The sequence below is a fragment of the Podarcis gaigeae genome (assembly GCF_964106915.1).
Source record: "Podarcis gaigeae genome assembly, chromosome: 9".
In the NCBI taxonomy this organism is placed as follows: domain Eukaryota; kingdom Metazoa; phylum Chordata; class Lepidosauria; order Squamata; family Lacertidae; genus Podarcis; species Podarcis gaigeae.
Window position 1 is genome coordinate 20333708 of NC_139685.1, and position 18953 is coordinate 20352660.

General features: G+C 42.1%; 1 protein-coding gene and 1 long non-coding RNA gene across 5 annotated transcripts in view; one reads left to right on the forward strand and one right to left on the reverse strand.

The window, feature by feature from the left end:
* The window catches only part of FRYL (FRY like transcription coactivator), a 149005-nt gene that overhangs the window by 1786 nt on the left and 128266 nt on the right, over positions 1 to 18953 (forward strand). The window lies entirely within an intron of this gene.
* Positions 707 to 7515, reverse strand: LOC310852182. Its single transcript, XR_014568015.1, has 3 exons — positions 7056 to 7515; positions 4835 to 5089; positions 707 to 1342 (listed from the first exon to the last, which is right to left on the reverse strand). It is a non-coding gene; the product is annotated as an uncharacterized lncRNA (long non-coding RNA).

Here is an 18953-nt window from a genome sequence, read left to right on the forward strand (position 1 = left end):
CCGTGGAAGCCAATTCTGGATCCACACGTCCTTCCACAGTGGCGACATAGGCATCTGGGCAGGAGTTGATCACGGTGAGGGTTTGCCAAGCGTGCCTTCCTCTTAGCACGTTTCCATTTTTAAGTTCGGAATAGAGTACAGTAGTTGTTTTGGAAGATGATCATCAGGCATCTGCACATGACGACCAGTCCAACGCAGTTGATGTAGAAGAATCATCACTTCAACACTGGGGATCTTTGCTTCTTCCAGTACGCTGGCATTAGTTCACCTGTCTTCCCAAGTGACGTGTAGATTTTTTTGGAGACACTGTTGATGGAATCTTTTGAGGAGTTGGAGATGGCGTTTATATGTGGTCCACGTTTCACAAGCCTACAGTAAGGTTGGTAGTACAGTAGCTTTGTGAACATACATTTTGGTTTCCCTGCGAATATCCTCAAACACTCTGTGCTTCAGTCAGGAGAAAGCTGCACTTGTAGAGCTCAGGCAATGCTAGATTTTAAAGGTAGAAGAAGTGCCTAGGTAGAAGAAGTGATTGACACTTTCCAACGTTACACCACTGGGTTGGGTTTGTGGCGCTGCAGAGGGGTTAGTTTGTGCCTAAGGATGTGGGTGTAACCACTCTTCGGCTCTCTGTTTGCCCCTGCGGAGTTCAACAGCTGCTCCCCTTTGGTGCCTCGAAGGAGGCTATGCAATAGGGTTGCCATAGTTCACACAGCGACAATCTGGACAGAAAAGCTGGAGGTGGGGGGGGGGCAAAGTTGTTGAGCTTTCTTTCATTTTGCCCAAAGCTGTTGAGGTGTGGTGTTTTTGGTTTGTTTTTTGAAAAATCGCTAAAAATAAATAAATGCTGTTTTTTAGCTATTTTTATGGGGAAGCGGCACTGCCGACATGGGCTGACGTACAGTCAGATTTTTTGCGGATTTCTGCCCAGACTGCTGCCGACTGCAGTATTCTGAAGGTATCCAGGAAAATCCAGACTTACGACAACTGTACTCCCCCCCCCCCAATTTTTAAAATTAATTTTCCAAATTATTACAAATCAAACCAATTTAATTAATTTAATGCAATTTCTTAAAATCAGGTTTCCTGCTCTGGTTCCAAGCATATGATCATTATTTCCTTGCATAGCCGCATCGTTTCTTACTTAGACTGAGTCCAGTTGACATCCTTCACTTGCTGTTAAACCATTCTTCCAGCTGGCCGCTTTTTCCACTTTACAGACAGCACCTCCGTTACATCTTATATGACAACCCCACTACATGATAGCTGTGGGAGTTACACTTCGGATTGCTAGTGGGTGTGAAGCCCAAGGGGGTGACAGGTGGCAGGCAGGTCACTGTTGCTGAAAGGAAGGGTGCAGAGTGTGAGCATATGCCTATGCCAGCACAAGATGCCTTTGGTTCAGTCCCCGGTGCCCCAGGTAGTGCAGGGAGAATTTTCCCTCTGAAACCCAAGCTACCCTTTGCCCATATAAAATGAAAACTGGCTTCAGGATCTGCCATGGTGGAGCATTGCTGCTTTCTCAGTGGGTTCCTGGAAAAGAAACATTCTGTTGTGCTAGCAAGCCTCATGACAGTTAAATGAAATGTAAGGCACCTTTAGGGATGTTTGAAGATTTCCAAATATGGGCTTGAGAAGCTTGTTTTGAATTGGAATTAACTAATCCCTGATCTCATGGCTGTGACATGGCTGTGTAGTGGACAGTGGGGGCTAGTTTCTTGATCTTAATTCAATTTGTGCACAAATAGGAATAGCAAGCAATATGTTGATATTTGTGTCAGAAGTTCTGTTGGGCGATCTTATGTGATCTTCAAATAATAGATGGTGCATAGTTAGATAAACACAAATCAAAGGAGTTGAAGTTTGGCTAGAAAAGCAAGTGTTTTCTTGAGACTGCTGATTTTTGTTTTTTCTAGGATCTATTGTAAAGTGCCCTCATCTTGGGAATACAAATTACACATTCCAGATGCAAACTTTTTGTACTGATGCCCATTGTTTTCAGGTCACATAAGTAGCACATTTTCTTTTCCTCCCCTTGTATTTTGCAAGCTTCACATGTTTGTGTTGGAGAGCTTAAGCCCTTCTCCTGCCCCCTTTGCTTTGCTCAGTTTGCTGGGACTGCCAGGGCTCTGATCAAAAGTTCAGAAGGAAGTGGCACATGGCCTCAGAGGTTGAAGAAAGTTAATTTGTCTGTGAGATACTGCAGATGAACTATTGAAACAGGAAGAGTTATTACCCAATAATACACTATTTAACGCTGAGCATTTTGTACTACAAGCAGTGGCAAATGGCATAGGAATAATCCATGTTATTTGTTACTTCTGTACTTGTAAACAAACACATCTGAAACAAAGTATCCAGACAATAAGCGCTACAATAAGCACAACCTGGTTTGTACTCTGGTGGACTTCCCTTTCCCCAAGTATGCTACTATATTGCAATACTTCACTACTATTGTAAGTTACATAGGTTTATGTAGAAAAACTTCAGAATCTCCATAGATGGTTAGAGAGCACGAAGTGTTGGAAAACTGCAGAGATACTTATATTCTCCTGCTGTTGTTGTTTTTGGATGCAGGGTATGTGGAGATGGGGAAGAAACTACTAGAGATAAAAACTACAAATTGCTCTTCTCTAATGTCATCTGATATAGATATGTAGTTGCTTTTATATAATTTTCTTCCTCTTCTGTTAAATTAAGGCCATTGAGGAGAGGGAGAAAAGAAGCCTTGTTTAGACCAATTATTTTAAAGAATTTTTGAGTCATTAAAGCCCCAAATGGCTTCAGCCTGAAGGAGTGTCTCCCCGCCCCCGCCCCCGCCCCATTGTTCAGCCCAGATACTGAGGTTCAGCTTCTGGCGGTTCCCTCATTGTGAGATTACAGGGAACCAGGTACAGGGCCTTCTCAGTAGTGGCACCCGCCTTGTGGAATGCACTCCCATCAGATGTCAAGGAAATAAACAACTATCCAACTTTTAGAAGACATCTGAAGGTAGCCCTGTATCAGGGATTTTTTTATGTCTTGATGTTTTACTATTTTTATATATGCTGTAAGCTACCCAGAATGTCTGGGGAAACTCAGCCAGATGGGCGGGGTATAAATAATAAAATTATTATTATTGTTATTATTATTGTTATTTTTGTTGTTGTTGTTGTTTTGTTGTTGTTGTTGTTGTTGTTGTTATTATTTATTAAAAGATTGTACATTGTTCATAAGGTTTAAATGAAAGAATACATATAAAAACACATCCAGTGCATATAACAACCCTTTTCTATGGTCTTCTGATTTCAAGCCAGTAGTCTACAGTCGTACCTTGGATCCCAAACGCCTTGTGAGTCGAACGTTTTGACTCTTGAATGCCACAAACCTGGAAAGGAGTGTTCTAGTTTGCAAACATTCTTTGGAATCCAAACATCTGACGTGACTTCCGCAGCTTCTGATTGGCTGCAGGAGCCATGCCTTGGTTTCCGAAAGTTTTGGTAGTCTAACAGAATTCCGGAATGGATTCCGTTCAACTTTCAAGGTACCACTGTAATTGTAAACTTTAGAAATAAACTTAAATAGATTTAAAATCTAAAAGCCATGATGGGTAAAGGAATTGGGCCTGGGACAGTGCAAATCCACCCAGAATACATAATCTTCATAGTCCATTCTATCACCTGCCCAAAACAGTCTTGTATAGCCTAAGTATCAGGTGGTTTCTCTTGATCCAGTCATTATTTTACTGAACACCTACAGACCTGGTTTACATGTCAGATTAACCATAGTTAGTGCTTCTGGTTGCTGCTCAAAAGTATCAGCACAGCGTGGCCATGAGTGGGAGAGGAGTGAAACGGAGGGGTTACAGCAGCATGCACATGCTGCTTGTTTAAGTTTAAACCATAGTTAATATTAACTATGATTTAATACGGCTTGTAGACAGAGCTATTGTCACATCTGAAGTTGATGGAAAGTTGGAATTTGAGCTGCTGCATTGTGATGAAACTTCACATTCATTCAAAACCTGCAAATGAGTTATTACACAGTTTCATGTAACAATTAGAGGGCAAATAATAAATATCACGAAGGGCCTAAGTGGATCCCTCTGACACTTGCAGCAAAGATACCCTGAGATGCCACAGTAGTACTCCCAACATCTAGAATTGTTTTGTCAGATAGGATCAGAACCACTAGAGTATGGCAGCAAGAGGTGATGAGAGGTCTAGGACAAGTTAACACTTCCGTTTCCTCTTTCCCATAAAGGAGCTTGCCCACTAGTATGACTAAAGCTGGACTAGTGATGAGGTTGAAACGGTTTCGAGATTTTTGTTTGTTTGTTCCAGGAGTGTCTAGAATTGCATTGGGGCCCAATGAGTTCCCCAAAGGTTTCAGTATAAACTTCATAAACTGGCTGGATATAGTAGTGAAAATGTTAGGCTATTGATGGGTATGTTACAACTGGTTACCATAGTCTGCTATGTGATCTTCATGGTTTATTTGTGATTTCCTCCTGCCCACATTGTTCTCTGCCTTTTGGCATAGTTGGTAGTGACTATCTTGAGCGAGCAGTCCTTACAGTCAGCTTGTCATATGCTTAACCTGTGAGAATGTTCTCAGAAGGGAAAATGTCAGGGTGGGGATGGTGGTTTTTCTACTCACAACACTTTGAATGCTCCCAATTCTGTGTTACTGTCTCAACAGTACAGTGTTTTTCTTTGTTTCCTTCCTGTGGCCCCGCACCCCGTCCTACCAGTAGAAAGGTAGCTTTTAAAATGTTTTGTTTGTAAACAGAACATGCTTATAAATAGAACCAAGCAGTTCAAAAGCACACCCGTGCAAGTAGATAAATAGGTACTTCTGGGGTGGGAAGGTAAATGGCATATCTGTGTGCTCTGGCTTCTGTCACCGTCCTCCATGTGCCAGAAGTGGTTTAGTCATTCTGGCCATGTGTCCTGGGAAGCTGTCTGTGGACAAACGCCGCCTTCCTCGGCCTGAAAAGCGAGATGAACACTGCACCCCATAGTCACATTTGGATCCTTTCCAGTTGGGATTCAGGCATCATCATTGAACTGAAACTCCTTGGTTGCGCTGGTGGATGATCTCCGGTGGGCTAGGGACAAAGGCAAAAGCTGTTTCCTAGTTCTGCTGGATCTCTCAGCAGCCTTTGATACAATCAGCCATGGCATCCTTCTGGACAGTCTAGAGGGGCTGGGAGCTGGGGGCACTGTTGTTATACAGTGGTTCTGCTCCTTCCTCCTGGGCTGTGTCCAGAAAGTGGTGTGGGGAGATGAGTGTTCGGACCCCTGGGCTCTCATTTGTGGGGTGCCTCAGGGTTCCATCCTCTCCCCCATGCTTTTTAACATCCATAAGCCTCTGGGAGAGATCATCAGAGGGTTTGGGCTGGGTGTTCATCAGTATGCGGATGATACCCAGCTCTACCTCTCTTTCAAATCGGAACCAGTGAAGGTCCTGTGTGAGTGTCTGCAGGTAGTTGGAGGATGGATTTCGGCTAACAGATTGAGGTCGAATCCTGACAAGACAGAAGTACTGTTCTTGGGGGACAGGGGGCGGGCGGGTGTGGAGGACTCCCTGGTCCTGAATGGGGTAACTGTGCCCCAGAAGGAGCAGGTGTGCAGCCTGGGAGTCATTTGGACTCACAGCTGTCCATGGAGGTGCAGATCAATTCTGTGTCTAGGGCAGCTGTCTACCAGCTCCATCTGGTACACAGGCTGAGACCCTACCTGCCTGTGGACTGCCTCGCCAGAGTGGTGCATGCTCTGGTTATCTCCTGCTTGGACTACTGCAATGAGTTCTACGTGGGGCTACCTTTGAAGGTGACCCGGAACCTATAATTAATCCAAAATGCAGCAGCTAGACTGGTGCCTGGGAATGGCTGCTGAGACCGTATAATGCCAGTTCTGGAAGACCTACATTGGCTCCCAGTACATTTCAGAGCACAATTCAAAGTGTTGGTGCTGACCTTTAAAACCCTAAACAGCCTTGGCCCAGTATACATGAAGGAGCGTCTACACCCCCACCATTCAGCCTAGACACTGAAGTCCAGCTCTGAGGGCCTTATGGCAGTTCCCTCCAAGTGAGAAGTGAGGTTACAGGGAACCAGGCAGAGGGCCTTCTCGGTAGTGGCACATGCCCTGTGGAACTCCCTCCCATCAGATGTCAAGGAAATAAACAACTATCTGACTTTTAGAAGACATCTGAAGGCAACCCTGTTGATGGAAGTTTTTAGTGTTTGATATTTTATCATGTTTTTAATATTCTGTTGGAATCCACCCAGAGTGGCTGGGGAGGCCTGGCCAGATGGGTAGCATATAAATAATAAATTATTAGTAAAAAATAATAATATTTGTCTGGCATTCTTTACCTTTTTACCTAGAACATGTTTTATTTATAATTTTTATAATTTATACAAAATGCAATTACATAAAGTCATAGGAACATAATGAAATATTGTTGAAGCAGAAAAACATGTAATCATAGAATCACAGAGCTGGAAGGGCCATCTTTTAGTGCAACCCCCTGCAATGTAGGAAACTCAGCTAAAACATCCATGACAGATGGCCACCCAATCTCTGCTTGGAAACCTCCAAGGTAGGAGAGTACAGAACCTTCCAAGGGAGATCCATCTTCCATGTTTTATAAAATGTAAACAACTCTTATTTGACCCCAGTTATCTGACACAGATACAGTCTAAAAGGAGCACAGGGAATTGTGTATATATGGGAGAATTTTAAGAAGCAAGTGATCCTCACTAACCTGGTGCAAAAAGATCTTGTCATCTGGAGGAGGCCTGACTGCCTAGATCAGTGGTGTCCAGACTTTTTTCAAAGAGGGCCAGATTTGATGAAGTGGAGGGCTTTTTAAAAAATTGAAGTTGTTGAGCTTTTTCATGATTCCCCCCCCCCCGCCCAAGTTGTTGAGCTTTTTTACAATTTAACCCCAGGAAATAAACTCCCTCTGGGGCTGGATTGTACCGACCAGCGGCTGGATTAGGCCCCCGAAATGGACTTTGGACATGCCTGGCTTAGATAAAACACTATAGTGCCGCACACCCTTACTTAGTAGTAATACCCACTGAACTCAGTACAGCTTTTTTCTAATCAGGAAAAAATTCCACTGCCCAGCTTGTCAGGCTGCCACTTCCTGCGGGTCCCTCTGGTCAGCAAAAGGAGTCTCCAGCCAAGTTACAGAAGCAAATCGGCAGACAGTAGACCGGATCTTTATTTGTTGCAGCAAAGGTTCAAACACCAAAGAGGAAGAACCCTGAGCATGGAGTTGCATGAACTTTTAAGACTTTCCCCCTTTCCCCATAATACATTTCCATCAATACATCACAGATATGTCACAGTAGAGGCATGGTTGGCATGGAGAAACATGTGTCACCCATCCTAGTTCCCAACACCTTTAAAGTATCTGCTTTCCCAAGAATAATAAAATTATTTACACATTTCTCTGGCCTCCAGGCTTTCCTGTTTGTGAGCTTTCAAAGGATCTAGTCTCAATCCACTCTACCAATGGATTTCTATCTGGAACATTGTTGTTCATGAACACCTTCTGCCCCCACTGTGGGGTTTGATTTCACACCTTGTGGAGGAGTAAGGAGCATTTGACCATATGCTCAGGGGATTATGGAGGAAGGCAGTAGCTTGGATCCGCCTTCCCTTTAGGAGTAATACACCATTAGAATTGAGAGAATCGGACAAACGGTTGATTTCATATGAATTTTTGAAGTTTTGGTATGTTTTAGGGAATAGTCAGGCTCGTTGTCCTGGCCTTAGTTTGAGGCTGTGATGGGCATTTTGAATTTTCAAGGTATCACAACTGCCCCCCCCCTTTGGTTTTAATACTTTTGAGTAGACACTTAGTTATTTACTAGATGCAAGTCAGCAGCACCAGATGACCCCACACGGCTAGGCACTGGGGTGGATTTCACCCTGTGCCTTGGAGAGCTGGGCTGACGCTGCCAATGGGCCCTGTGCCCCTCAGCAACATCCAAAGGCCCTGATCCACTAGGTGCTGGGGTGGATTGTGCTCTGAACCTTCCAGAATAGGGCCCAGGCTGCCACTGGGCCCAGCACTGATCTAGCAGGTCCTAATGCTAGCAGAGGCAATGGCATACTTGGGAGGGCAGGTTTAAGGAGCACTTTTGGGCCTTCAGGGTAACGAAAGCACTTGGGCACATTATAGACTAATTCAGCAGTCATGTGTATTAGTCAATAAAAGTTATGACATATGTAAATGATAATGAATGATAGCCAGTATTTGAGTATTTGGATAACACCCACAGATTCCAGAAGGATCATTATGTTAGTCTAGCAGCAACAAGAACAGAGAGCCATAAAAGTGCTCTTTAAGACCACCACTATTTATTGGGGCATTGTTACAAACTAGAGTCAATGTCATTAGATGCATGAAATGCTATCTTCAGTTGATGAGTGTATACAGATGGGGGGCCTAAATGATGCATAGGGTATTGGTGTTTTTAATAGCACTCTTACTTAAAGAATTTGGAAATTGGGGTGGTAGTGAGATTCTATGAAGAGAGTGAGCATGATTTTTAATCCTCTATTTAATCCAAGCATTGCATTTATTTCCCTTTTCATGAAACAATGTGGCCACAACTGGCCAATAGCTGCATATATAAAGCACGCCGTATTTTTCCCCCTATAGGACGCACTTTTCCCCCTCCAAAAATGAAGGGGAAATCTGTGTGCGTCCTATGGAGTGAATGCAGGCTTTTGCTGAAGCTTGGAGAGCGAGAGGGGTCGGTGTGCATCGATCCCTCTTGCTCTCCAGGCTTCAGGAAGCTATCAGCAAGCCTGGGGAGCCCGCAGGAGTTCCCGCAGGGCTCCCTAGGCTGTGGATAGCAGCCTGCTGCCTGGAGCACGGGGTGCGCTGAAGCAGAGTGCCCTGCGCTTCAGGCAGATATCCTTTTCTCCTCTAAAAACTAAAGTAGGTGCGTTTTTAAAAGCTTGGGCTTCCCCAGCCCCGCGGCTGGGGGGAATAATTTTTTTTCTTTATTTCCCCCCCAAAAAACTAGGTGCGTCCTATGGGCCGGTGTGTCCTATAGGGCGAAAAATATGGTATATCTTTTAGGCTGGGGTAGTATCCTCTCAAGTTTAGGAAAGTGCACACATCAGTTAAGTTATAGAGTAGCCATTCCAACCTTGGGTCCGTAGGGTTGGTTATACTACAACTCGCATCATCCCTGGCCACTGCCCTGATGGCTAGGGATGATGTGAGTTGAAGTCCAGCGCCATATGGGGATCTAAGGTTGAGAAGGTCTGTTCTGCAGTGTTTCACAACTGGGGAGCCATCATGGATGCTTTAGCTGAGTTTCCTACATTGCAGGGGGTTGCACTAGAAAGATGACCCTTGGGGTCCCTTCCAGCTCCATGATTCTGTTTTTCTGCTTCAACAATATTCATTATGTTCCTATCATTTTATGTAATTGCATTTTATATAAATTATGAATAAAACATGTTCTATTTACAAGCAAAACATTTAAATTCTATTTACAAACAAAACATTTAAACAAAACCTTTCTAACTGGTAGGATGGGTGGGGGCATGGGTGTAGCCAGGCTTTTTGTTAGGGGGGCAGGCTTTTGTTAGAGGGGCAGAACCTCTGATTTGTTTTGATTTGTATTGATTTTTACTTATTTGGGAGGCAGCTGCCCCCTGCCCCCCTGAGGGACAGTGGAGCGGCCCACTGCTGAAATTTTTTTGCTGACCCCTGATCTAGTCGTTCCCCTGCTGTCCCCGTTAATATTCTTAAGAGGATCTCTTCTCCATTCTTCAGAGAGTAGCTGGAAGTGGGGAGGCAGAAAAAGGTCCTCCTTTCCTTCCACTCTGCACTCCAGAGCTCAGAAACTGCTTGCACTAATGACATTCCCAGTTGCAAAATGCGCCTAGAACAATGGGAGTTTTGAACACTGGAAACACTGCTCTAGAGGACTCAAGTTGGTACCTAGAGTTCTTTCTTAATTTCTATGAGTTATATCATTACTGCTTGAGAGATATTGGAGGGGAAACACTGTAGCAACATTTGCAGGGGAAATTTGATTATTCCTTGCAACTTTAAATAAGCTGCATAACTTTCATAGGATTTTGTCTGAATTAATCCAAACAAAAGATGGCAAAAATGCTCATCCTATTGTGGTATTTTCAGTGGAAAGCACTCTCTCAAGTCACTTTGAAAGTGTATTACCATTTACAATAACTAGTTTAGAATAGCCCCATTCAGTGCTACAAAAAGCATTTTACTAAAGTTTTGTGAACTCTTTCTGCTCTTCTATTGCCTATCTTGTGTGTTCTGAAAACAGATTTTTATCTTGTTCTTCTGGACAACTCTAATCAGGAAGTAGAATCAATTGTGCATAAAATGTGGAGGATGATTAAGAGGGAGTGGGCTTCCCATGTTTGACTGGTTTCCCATTGTTTACTTCTAAAAGGAAACCAGTAAATTCTTGCATCAGAACACTGATAAAACTTGTTCTGAATACAGCTTTGTTTACATCTGTAGACTTTCAGACTATGATAACTAACAATATTTTGTTTTTTAGAAATACCCTTTTATTGCATGCTGAGACTTGAATTTTTGTGAGCAGTTAAAATGCATTCGAGTTGCCTCCAGTGTGAAATTAATAAGTCTTAAACATTTAAAACACTTGCTGTGGCTCCTAGTAGGGAAGAGGAACAGGAGGAAGCCCTGAAGCTTAAGCAAGTTAAAACAAGTTTGTAACTGACATGGAGTCTGAAATATGCTCTCTTGAACCTTTCCAGTGATTCACTAGTGAGGCATGGTTTTAAAAATGTAGGTGTTACTTGTAGTGTCATAAGCACCAGCTCCCTAGGCCTGAAGCAAGATGAGCGCCACACTCCATAGTTGCCTTTGACTGGACTTAACCATCCAGGGGTCCGTTACCTTTTACCATTGATTGCTTTTCTTGAATGCTTTATGTATAGCATTTAACCTTAAAATATATAAAATTAAATGCCTTTTCTAAGAGGCTGCAGGAAAAAATATTTTCCAAGTTACCTCTATTATTAAAATAACATGCTTTCTTAGTAATTTTGAAGCCAGTTGTGAGCTATACATTCTACAATGTATAACGTCTTGAATGAAATAGATATACATTCTCTTCAGCCTGTTTTAAGGACTATCTCCATAGAGGGATTTATACAGTCTACTGTGGTTTTGTGGTCCTCTGTGAATTGAGTAAATGGAAAGAAAACAGATGAGGTCATTGCTAGGTAGAATATAACTAGACAGAGGACAGACTGTTTGCTGCTTGGGAAAATGGCAAGTGGAATAAAACATATCTGGCTATGTCAAACCCGCTGACCAATCAAGTTAAGCTGAAACTACCTTGAGAGTACAGTGGTACCTCGGGTTATATACGCTTCAGGTTACAGACTCTGCTAACCCATAAATAGTACCTCGGGTTAAGAACCTTGCTTCAGGATGAGAACAGAAATTGTGTAGCAGCGGCGCAGTGGCAGCAGGAGGCCCCATTAGCTAAAGTGGTGCTTCAGGTTAAGTACAATTTCAGGTTAAGAATGGACCTCCTGAACGAATTAAGTTCTTAACCTGAGGTACCACTGTAGTAGTATTAGGACAAGAAGACAGGATATAAAGAAATTCAGAGGAACCTTTTACTATTTTTAAAAAATATATATTTCCCCTCTTTCTTTCTAGCCTTGAATATATTAGTTTCTTGTAACCTGTATTTGTCCAGCAAGGGACCAAGAATATTTCATCTTTTTACCTGCTCTTACATAGTGAATGTACAAGCTTGGCTCCTAGAAAAATATCATGATAGGTCCATTCCAGGTGGCTTGCATCATTTGTTGTTGATCACAAATGGTTTTACATTGGTAAGACTTTATCCCCCTGAAAAATCTTCTGTAACTATAGCTACTTTGTATTAATCTCTGCTTTCCCCTTATATTGGTGTGGCCCATTGATGAACATTGGCTGTGGTAGCTAGAGTTGAGATCAGAAAAGCCACAGGTTAACTACTTCATTGATCATTGATGAACATTGGCTGTGGTAGCTAGAGTTGAGATCAGAAAAGCCACAGGTTAAATACTTGTGTCTTAAAAGCTTTCATTTTATTTATGTATTTATTTCATAAAATTCATATACCACTTGATTGTAAACAACCACCACCACCCCTAAATTAATAAATGTCTTTTCCAGTTATACCTACTACTGTATAGTTTTACATGTGATCTTAAAACTTCTAAACTGGAACTTCAGCAACTGTTCTTCAGCTATCATTAAAGGCTACCAAAGCATTAACTGTACACACTGTTTTCCTCTAAGCAATGAATTGGAATGTTCTCTTTGATCTACAGTCCTGCTCTTGAAAACTAAAATGGGGTGGGAGTGAGAGGGTCATTGGTTTTCAGACTCTTAAATAATTCATTTTAACCTTGACTGAAGCAGAAATGGCTCATTTCTGAAGCAGAGGAAATAACACTAGAAGGAGAGGTGATGAGAATCTGTCATAACCCATGCTTATCCTAGTATTTATTGTCAGGCTGAGTATGATTTGCTCATATGGGTATTTGTTACCTTATTGACTGGGTTAGAGAACCTCTGGGCCAAAGCACAACACAGCCCAGCACACCTCCCAGTTTGGCCAGTTTGGGCAAGCCATGCTCACCCTACAGCACATGTCATACATGGTGTGCAGTGGGGCAGTTATGGGCAGGTCTTCAAAGGGGCAATTGGGAGCTTAAAGTGAGCTCCCAGTTGTTCCTCTGCTCCAGGAGGGGGTGAGTAACAAAAAGGAAAAAGGTGGCTAACAAGTATTCACACTTGATGTTTTAATGTGTTAAACTACTTTGAGATTTTTTTCCTTTAAAATGTAAAGCGATATAGAAATGAAATGGATGCTAATAATAAATAATAATTATTATTCACTTCTCCCTCCCAGTGCTGCTTCTTGAACCTTTGAAAATCACAGGTTTGAAAAGCAGCATGGGACTTCTTGCAACAAGATTTTCCAACAGCCCATCCTCCAAAGTCCCTTTGTCATAGTAACGCCAGGTGATTATATGTTAAATTTTGCCCTTCACAGGTGTGGGGATAAAGATCTGGCCTGCTGGTCAGGAAAAAAACAAACCCACCCCTGAGATATGAGTACTGTTATACCTCGTGTTGTGTTAGGTTCATGTTGCGTCTTTTCGGCTTGCAAACATGGCAAACCCGGAAGTGTATACTTCCAGGTTTTGCCGCGCATGCATGTGCAGAAGCGGTCCATTGCACTCTGCGCTTGTGCAGAGCAGTGCCGCTCTAGTTGCAGACTTTTCGGGGTGCGAATGGCACCCCGGAATGGATCGTGTCCGCAACTAGAGGTACCACTGTATATGAATATAAGTATTCATATAGGAAATCCTGTCATAGTTTTCTTATCTGTGCTGTCAGATGGGACACAATGCATTCCAGAGAAACCATTGTGGTACAGCACAAACAGTGACCATGAAAGGCAACAGAATATACTGTAGTTCCATTTTCTCCTGAGACACAGTTGCCAACTGGTTGTGGAATATTTTCCCAGCTGGCTTCAGAGCCTGAAACTTCCTCATGTAAGCTGGAGTCATTGTCCATCACTTTAGTGCATGGTGTTGTTTTTTTAGATGTAGTCACCATATTTTTCACATGCAATAATTTGTATGCTACTAGGGCCTTCTCTTTCAATCAAGTGAAAATGGTTAAATCACTCTCTCTGCCTCTGAAAATGTTCTCTGTAAGTAAAGTCATTGAGATACACTCACCATTGACTGCCTGTTTGAGGGATTACAGAGCTCAGAGATTATGCAATCATTTTGTGCCATGTTTCTTTAATTTTCCCCATTTTATAATACACAATAATCATAAGTATATATACAGCTGTACTTACTATATCTATAATTACTGTTTGTTTTTATTCCAGTGTCACAAAATGGTAAGCATTTTTTTCCTTTAAAGAGTCTCCACTGATAGCATAGTTCCCTCCTATAGCTGCTTATATCATTATTTTATTCATAATCATTACATTCCAAATCTTCTCCTTCCAGAGGTCTGTTGGTGGTACAGTATCTATTTCCCACATGTTTGCTATTAAAACTGAGCATCTATCACCATATGAACAACCAGGACAAAAGTCCCTTGGCCAATGTGGTATTCTTCATTGCCCAATAACATTCTCAGAACCTACTATTTCTGTAATTTCTTGCATATTTCCCCTCAAATACCTTTCAGTCATCCACAGTTCCACCATAGATGTGCAAAAGTGCCTCTGCTATTGAGGTTCTTCTGAACAGCTGTTTCTTTACAGGCCTTTGGTGTGGTGCCATATATATATATATATATATATGCAGGTTTTGGTGTCCTCGGGTGTCTTCCCGTGTAAAAGTTGGGGTGTCTAGGCGACGTTTCGACGAGGTCTCACTCGTAGATGTGCAAAAGTGCCTCTTCGAAACGTCGCCTAGACACCCCAACTTTTACACGGGAAGACACCCGAGGACACCAAAACCTGCATTCCTGTACCCGTGAAAATCTACGAAAGCATATATATATATATATATATATATATATATATATGAATGAATATGAAATAACATGCTAAAAATGACTGTGAAGCTCATTAGACAGCCCTGAGCAAATCATAATATCTTGCGCTAACAAGCTTGCTGTGAACTTTTCTCAGTCCTCCTTGTAAGAGGGGCAGAATGCAGAATAACTAGCTTGCTTGTCTCAACTCTGCTTTTCCAGATACTTTATTGAGTGTATTTAGAAGACATTTTTTTGAGGGTTTTTTAAATTTTGAGGGGTGGAACTGTCTGTTTCTGGAATCTAAGAACAGTAAGATGTGTCAAAATGTTTTAAGCTAGTCAGATTGGCACTTGCATAATTCAGCTCGCAGTTGGAACATGTCAATTGTACTCATGTTGCTTTTGAAGTGATATGTTAAAACATTGTTCTGTGATTGTGGTTTCACATGTGCAAGGCATCCTTCAATGATGTCCTTACGTGTGCATCCTTAGGCTCAACTCATTAGGTAGGAATGGACTGGAATGATTCAAGTGGGATGATGGACTGTGGACAGAGGGGCCACTTTTCAAAAAACGCACCCCCTTGTTAAAAAACAAACTAATACAGCAGAGTTTGGAAGAGTTTGGATTTGATAATCCTGCTTTATCACTACCCGAAGGAGTCTCAAAGCGGCTAACATTCTCCTTTCCTTTCCTTTCCTCCCCCACAACAAACACTCTGTGAGGTGAGTGGGGCTGAGAGACTTCAGAGAAGTGTGACTAGCCCAGGGTCACCCAGCAGCTGCATGTGGAGGAGCAGAGACCCGAACCCAGTTCACCAGATTACGAGTATTGCTCTTAACCACTACACTACACTGGCTACAGCCTTCTTCGCAATGTGTTTTTCCTATGTCTAGGAAGTTTCTACATGAGGAAACTTTCAAGAAAGGCACCCCTTATTTACAGTCTGACATATACAGTCTTCTTAGCATCTCTTTTTGGTGCATGTATAATGATCTCAGAGGCTTGGCTGCATTAACTAACATTTGTCATTAACAAGGACTACAGCTCAGTAGATCAAAACAAAGGCCTTTTTGTTGGACACTTCTATCTGCTAATTGTAATATTGATTTTTAAAAATAAAGTTGTCACAAGAGCTGTGCTGTGTCAGAGCAAAGGCCTATCTGTCCAGCATTCCCTTTTCACAGAGGCCAACCAGATCCCTATGGAAGGTCTGCAAAGCAGTACACGAGCTCAACAGCATTCTTCCCAACTTGTGTTCCCCAGCAACTTGCATTCAGAGACATAATGCCTCCCATTCTATAAGTAGCATGTTGCAAATAGCCATTGATAGCCTTAACTTTCATAAGTTTTATCTAATCTGCTTCTAAAGCTGTCCAAGTTGGTGGTCATTGCTACTTCCGGTAGTGAATTCTATTTTTCCCCACTATGTGCTATGTGAAGAAGTATTTTGCCTGTCCTGAAGGTTACAGCATTCAGCTTCATTGGATGATTCTAGTCCAGTATTGTGTGAGAAAGCATTTCTCTTACTCTGTTTTTGTGAATTACTTTAGTATTCAGGGAAGCACTGGCTCCAAAACAGGGGCAACGTTTGCAAGGGGAACATATAGTGATCGAAAAAACTTGGTTTTTGCTTTGGGCAACAAACAGCAGCACACGTAGGGGGCCTTCATACTGGGGTAGGGAGGGAATCGGCTTGTATGCTACACTTTGTTTAGTGGGAGTAGCCCAATTCAATAACTGTATTGTTCTTGGTTTCATAGGAATGCTGTATTTAATGCCATGTGAATTTTATTTATTCTAGTCGTATTTTAGAACTATCCTTTCTTTAGCTTTTGGTTACTATAATTTTTTGTTAAACCAGAATGTCCAAGATACTACAATTATAGAAACAAAATATTTTGTGTATTTAAACTTCTTTAATAAAAAAACCCCAGTTGCTTTAGGTTTTTTGTTTTTATTGGTAGCTATAGTTAGATCTCTGCAAACAGCTCTTACTTGTGTTGTGTCTAACCAGCAAAAGAGCTGTTTCTACCTAGCCCTATTCAGATGTCATATGGAATGTCCCTTGTATGAACAATAGTCAGAATGAATATTGTTGTTGTTGTTGTTTAGTCGTCTTAGTCGTGTTTGACTCTCCTTGATCCCATGAACCAGAGAATGCCTTGGAAACGCTCACTTTCTTCTCAAAGCTTCTCCTTTTTTTATGTCCATGGAGTTTTCTTGGCAAAATACTGGAGTGGTTTGCCAGTTCTTTCTCCAGGTGGATCACATTTAGTCTAAACTCTCTGCTATAACCTGTCCATCTTGGGTGGCCCTGCACGGCATAGCCCATAGCTTCTCTGAGTTATTCAAGCCCCTTCGCCACGACAAGGCAGTGATCCATGAAGGGGAAGAATGAATATTGGGACTGCAGAATTGAAAAGAGGAGACCAATAACTAGGGAGAAAAGATAGGACAGCCATGGGTGGAGTCAGAGAGTTGAATAGGATGGAGGCATCCCTTCTTGTGATGAGCACACTTGCTTTCTTTTGCTCTACAGTCATATCTGATTGCAGGTTTATGAAGACTTGTGAACAGAGCTGGTGGTAGGGTGAGTGTGTTCAAAGTGGGTAACAATTTTACTGTTGTACTATCTTCAGGTTCCGTAGCTGCAAGCAGATGTTTGCGTTCTTGTTTTTTCGTCTCACTGTAAATGCACCAATCTTCATAGGGCTGATTTGGTTACAAGACATCTGCTGTGTTTGGCTGCCTGTCCAAACAGTGTGACTGCATCCAGGTGACAGCAAGCATGCGGCCAAGCAGTTAGGTAAACTTACCTTCCTCCCTTTTCTCTTTTCCCTCTACCCCAACCCAGGGTAGAATCAATTTTCTTTACTGTACGGCAGCTGTCAGGGAACTGCCATCGGAGAGTCAGGTGGTGGAAGGGCTCAAGGAAGTTAGGAGACCCTTGGATGCGGAGGAAGGAACAAGCAGGGGGAGAGAGTTCCCGCAGAAACTCAGTCGGAGGGATGGCTCCAAGATACTTCCAGTGAGAACAGCGGAGAGGTTTCTGGACCTCCGCTGGGGACGCCCACTCCGCGCAGGAAACTGTCACGCAGAGATTCCAAAAGGAGGGTTTCCGTTAAGAAACTCCTATGTTGGTGTAAATTCCGGAAGCGCCCACTGACGGATTCTGCCAGCGATTGAGGCAGCCATGCACCCATGGCTCCGCGGACGGGGAGAGTTTAGAAACTGATTGCAGGAGTTAAGAACTCAGCCATTTACGCACAAGCAGCCCCTTAACCCATCACAGCAGCTAAGAACTTGTCCTGTTGGAAAAGCAGGATGTAAAATTGCAGACACAATGTAGATGGTTTTAGGAGCTAACTAGAATTTCTGTCTTTGGGTATATAATACAGATGTATTCTGCCCTTTCTTGAAGGAGCTCATTGCAGCACACAGAGCTTTCCAGCTCACAGGAGTATGTGCAGATTTGCCTGAGAGAGGTCACCAACTGAGCAGGCCAAATGGGATTCGTGTCTTTGTGGCTTTATATACTGCACCACAAGTTCTTTGTTAGTACTTGGAATGCAGCTGAATTTGAGGAAAATGCTATATTTGTGAAGCTTTTTGCTATATCCATATTCCAAGTCTGCTTCTTTATCTGAAATGAAGTGATTATATCCCCATGTCTTCTCCATTTTTCATTTTTGTTGCATAACTAGTAAAATTCAGGGATTTGGAATAAAAATCTGGGTTTTAGGGGGGTAAGTACAAATACTAAAACGTAGGGCTGATAGTGGATTAAATTAGCTTTTGACTCATCCTACAAGTTTCAGTTTATATAAACATGTAATGTAATGCAAATAAATAAAAGTAATAGTTCTGAAGGAAAAAAGGAATGCTTAATTCCTATTATGGCATCTGTATACATAGTCTTATACGTACTGTTTTCTGTGTGTGAGAAACAGAAAGATTTTCTGTAAGTTGCCACCAGTTGTCTACATCTCTTGTAAATATTTTTGTATGTATCCTTGTCTAATCAAAGATTGTAAGACTTTTTAAAAAGTGGATATCAAACTGACTAAATGTTGCAGCTCTGATAATAGATTTTAGCAGTAGCAAAGTTTGCTGTGATCAAAATCGTACTCTTATACACTTGTTTTCAGGATGCTTAGTTTTTTGTATTCCCTTCTCCTTGGAAAAAGAGAGAACATTTGGCTTCTCTGTTGCCTGGCAAAAACATCAGAAAGCATAACAGAGAAGAGAACTTTCCTTAATAGGAAGGGATGGATGAGGGAAGAAAATTAGAAGTATCTCTGAGACCTTGATCTAAGGACACATCCAAACATTATTTATGATTCTATTATTTACTTGAGTGAAACTGAAGTACTTAAAAATAAAAGTCTTGGTCTCTTTAAAATTGAT